The sequence below is a fragment of the Aquarana catesbeiana genome, linkage group LG09 (assembly GCF_042186555.1).
Source record: "Aquarana catesbeiana isolate 2022-GZ linkage group LG09, ASM4218655v1, whole genome shotgun sequence".
NCBI classification, from domain to species: domain Eukaryota; kingdom Metazoa; phylum Chordata; class Amphibia; order Anura; family Ranidae; genus Aquarana; species Aquarana catesbeiana.
The window spans coordinates 63,730,827-63,736,030 of NC_133332.1; positions in this window are offsets into that span (position 1 = coordinate 63,730,827).

Sequence of the window (5,204 nt, forward strand, 5' to 3'; positions counted from 1 at the left end):
GGGGGGTGATCAAGGGGTTAAAACTTTATTAGGGGGGGTTAGGGGGGTACCCTAGACCTACAGGGGGCTAACCCTAATTGTCCTACCACTTCTAACTGTCACAAACTGACACTATGCAGTAATCAGAAAAAAAAAAAAAAAAAAAAAACCTGCTTGGTGTCAGTTTGTGACAGGGGGGGGTGATTGGGGGGGGATCGGGGGGCGATCGGGGGGGGATCGGGGGTGTTTAGTGTGCCTGGCATGTTCTACTGTGTTGTGTAGTGTTGTGCACTTACTTACATGTCAACTCCCCTCGGCGCTGGAACGGAAACTCCCGAGCCGAGGAGAGATGACATCACATCCTCTGCCTCTGTGTACTATACAGAGGCAGGGGATGTTTCTCATTGGCTGGGAGCGATCGCGAGGGGGGGGCCACGATCGGATGGCCTCCCCCTCGTCTCTCAACTCTCCCAGCCAAATGCCGACCGCAGCTGGCACCGGGGGGGGTCCGATCGGACCCCCCGCCCGCGGGAAGGCAATCACGTACCAGGTACGTGATTTTGCCTGCCCGTGCCATTCTGCTCACGTATATAGGCGTGAGGCGGTCGGCAAGTGGTTAAACAGAAGAAAATACGCCTTCTGGAGTGGCCCAGTCAGAGTCCTGACCTCAACCCAATTGAGATGCTGTGGCATGACCTCAAGAAAGCGATGCACACCAGACATCCCAAGAATATTGCTGAACTGAAACAGTTCTGTAAAAAGGAATGGTCAAGAATTACTCCTTGACCGTTGTGCACGTCTTATCTGCAACTACAGGAAAAGTTTGGTTGAAGTTATTGCTGCCAAAGGAGGTGCAACCAGTTATTAAATCCAAGGTTCACATAGTTTTTCCACCTGCACTGTGAATGTTTACATGGTGTGTTCAATAAAAACATGGTAACATTTAATTCTTTGTGTGTTATTAGTTTAAGAAGACTGTGATTGTCTATTGTTGTGACTTAGATGAAGATCAGATCACATTTTATGACCAATTTGTGCAGAAATCCATATCATTCCAAAAGGGTTCACATACTTTTTATTGCAACTGTATATACTGTATATTGTGTACTGCCTACCACAGGATGGTGCCCTTTGCTCCTGGCCAATATGGTTGGCTTTTATTCAGTCTTAAACTGTAGTAAACCCAGCTTTTGAACTCATACTTACAAGTAAGGTTAATTGGCTTCTGTCCAAAATTGGCCCTAGTATATGAATGCGAGTTGGGGACCTTGGATTGTGGGCTCCTTGAGGGTAGGGACCGATGTGAGTGTGCAATGTATGTGTGGAGAGCAGCGTAAATTGACGGCACTATATGGGTATCTTAAATAGGGATAAATAGGGATAATTGTAGACACGCACCCACACTCACTCAGGTTGAATTGGATGGACTGGTGTCTTTATTCAACCTTACTAACTATGTAACTATGTAATCTACTGTAAACTTCTCTACAAGAAAACTCCCCCTTCTCCAAAAGTAAACCCACCCCCCTTTCCTTAACCCCCCACCAAAAGAAACTCCCCCAGGCTGGTATTCTCACTTTCAAAATAGACAATTGATGCCTCCCCACTTACCAGACCTCAGAATCAGCACGGCACAGAAGCAGGAAAACTTCTGTATCCCCAGTCTCCTTTCGGCTGTGTCATATGATACCTCAAGGTGTCCAGGAGTTCTCTCAACCATGCACTGTCAATTGCCTGCATTTGAGACCTCGCAGTAATTTCATGCTTTTCAGGGGGACCCCTTATTAAACTGAGGGAATGGGGCACAATAGAAGGGTGGCTGGCTGCTGCACTCTGAAACTCTGATTGCTTCTACTGAGCTAAAGCTGAGGCTAAACAGCAGGGACACTGTCTGGGCATTTCGCCAGGATGCTCGGGGGGGGGAACTCCCCTGACCCCCCCCCCCTTATTTATGCCCCTGAAAAAAGATCATTCTCAAAACAATAAAAATGATACAATAAAGAAAAATACACAAAACAAAAATTGCAGTAATATGTGATAATATGCAATGCTATGTGAAACAGTGATAAAGTGCACTAATTCAAGAAGCTAAACAGCAAAAAGACAAATATGCATAAATGACTATCCCTAATTTAAAAAAAATTACGATAATATGTGAAACAGTGATAAAAGTGCCTGAATCAACTATATAATTTAAAATAAGTCCCAAATAATAAAGTGCATGTGCATTAATATTTAACTGAACCAGAACTTGCAGCAGACTTGCAGAATGTTTGCAAAGTTGATCTGGAGTCATGCAATGCAGACTTGCTGCAATTGTGCAACAAACTTGTGAAGCTTGGCAAATCTAGCAAGATCTTAGCAAGTCATTTTCAAACTTGCAGCACAATTACTTGCTATCTGGGATACTGGCTCCAATTACCCAAGCAGATGGATTATAACAATAAAAATTTCATAAAACATGTAGTATACAGTGCCTTGAAAAAGTATTCATACCCCTTGACATTTTCCACATTTTTTTATGTTACAACTAAAAACGTAAATGTATTTTATTGGGATTTTATGTGATAGACCAACACAAAGTGGCACATAATTGTGATGTGGAAGAAAAATGATAAATGGTTCAACATTTTTTACAAATACATATCTGAAAAGTGTGGCATGCATTTCTATTCAGCCCCTCTGAGTCAATACTTTGTAGAACCACCTTTAGCTGCAAATACAGCTACAAGTTATTTTCGGGTATGTCTTTACCAGCTTTGCACATCTAGAGAGTGACATTTTTGCCCATTCTTCTTTGCAAAATAACTCAAGCTTTGTCAGATTGGATGGAGAGTGTCTGTGAGCAGCAATTTTCAAGTCTTGCCACAGATTCTCAATTAGATTTAGGTCTGGACTTTGACTGGGCCATTCTAAGACATGAATACGCTTTGATATAAACCATTCCGTTGTAGCTCTGGCTGTATACTTATGTTTAGGGTCGTCGTCCTGTTGAAAGGTGAACCTCTGCCCCAGTCTCAAGTCTTTTGCAGACTCTAACAGGTTTTCTTCTAATGCCGCGTACACACGAGCGGACTTTACGGCAGACTTGGTCCGGCGTACCGGATTTCGTCGGACAATCTGATCGTGTGTGGGCTCCAGCGGACTTTGTTTTCTCAAAAGTTGGACGGACTTAGATTTGAAACATGTTTCAAATCTATCCGATGGACTCGAGTCCGGTCGAAAAGTCCGCTCGTCTGTATGCTAGTTCGACGGACAAAAAGCCACGCTAGGGCAGCTATTGGCTACTGGCTATGAACTTCCTTATTTTAGTCCGGTCGTACGTCCTCACGTACGAATTTGTCGGACTTTGTTTGATTGTGTGTAGGCAAGTCCGTTCATTCAGAAAGTCCGTCGTAAAGTCCGTCGAAAAGTCCGCCGGGCAAAGTCTGCCGTAAAGTCCGCTTGTGTTTACGCAGCATAAGATTGCCCTGCATCTAGCTCCATCCATCTTCCCATCAACTCTGACCAGCTTCCCTGTCCCTGCTGAAGAAAAGCATTCCCACAACATTATGCTGCCACCACCATGTTTCACGGTGGGGATGGTGTGTTTAAGGTGATTTTGCATTTTGCTTTTAGGCTAAAAAGTTACATTTTGGCCTCATCTGACCAGAGCACATTCTTTCACATGTTTGCTGTGTTCCCCACATGGCTTCTTGCAAACTGCCAACGGGACTTCTTATGGCTTTCTTTCAACAATGACGTTCTTCTTGCCGCTCTTCCATAAAGGTCAGATTTGTTTAGCCTAATAGTTGTCCTGTGGACAGATTCTCCCACCTGAGCTGTGGATCTCTGCAGCTCCTTCAGAGTTACCATGGGCCTCTTGGCTGCTTCTTTGATTAATGCTCTCCTTGCCCGGCCTGTCAGTTTAGGTGGATGGCCATGTCTTGGTAGCTTTGCAGTTCTGCCATACTGATGATGGATTGAACAGTGCTCCATGAGATGTTCAAAGTTTGGGATATTTTTTTATAACATAACCCTGCTTTAAACTTCTCCACAACTTTATCCCTGACTTTTCTGGTGTGTTCCTTGGCCTTCATGATGCTGTTTGTTTACTAAGGTTCTCTAACAAACCTCTGAGGGCTTCACAGAATGGCTGTATTGATACTGAGATTAAATTACACACAGGTGGACTCTATTCACTAATTAGGTGACTTCTGAAGGCAATTGGTTCCACTAGATTTTAGTTAGGGGTATCAAAGAAAAGAGGGCTGAATACAAGATGGCCGCACTTTCCAGATATTTTTTTAATAATTTGAAAAACATTTATCGTTTTCCTTCTACTTCACAATTATGTGCCACTTTGTGTTGGTCTATCACATAAAATCCCAATAAAATACATTTACATTTTTGGTTGTAACATGACGAAATGTGGAAAATGTCATACATATTTTGTATGCATTAAATAAGTATTTGTATTTGGGCAGTAGTTGAATAAGGGGCCAAAAAACTGATCTTGCACAGGTTACTTGTCCAATTGCCTGCATTGCCGAACTATGTGTTCAAAAGATTTTGTTGAAATATCTTTCAGTATTCTGCACACTTAAGGTGTGTCAGATGCATGGTCCCCTGCTGTGTGGTTTGGTTCCTTCTGCTGGCCCATTTTTCCTGTAGTAATTTATTGGCTGGTAGAAGAAGCCACATAGCACAGCAGGGAACACCAACATTCCACACTGCCAACAGTGTCAAATACAGAAAGTCTTAGAGCAAGCTTCACCCGAGCCAAGTTTGGTGGTATAGGCAGCAGGGTAAGTAATTAATAAAGGTTTGCTTAGAATCGAGACCTGTATTTCATGTTTTAAAGATAGCCAAAGAGCAACTAAAATTGCCTGTAGGCATTAGGTGGCCATTGGAATGCCTTCAGACCTGCAACTTAATATGCTAGGGGGGAATAGACTGGTGGAGCTGGACTCAGTAATTCCTATTCCACCCAAATAAGGAGAGTGCTAGAAGAGTCTGCTGGAGGTAAATTTGCAAATATAACAAAGAGATAGTTATGTTCCTTTATCTCTGAAGGTTTGACAGTATTTTACACAATTATCAGAATGTCATATGTAGATGACAATAACCCTGCAATTTGTCCATTTTCTAATCGAAATCGATACATTTTTATAACTTTGTTATCATTTACAGTTTTTCACATCCTACTCTTGTTAATGAATAACAGTGGGAAATAGGCGGAAAAC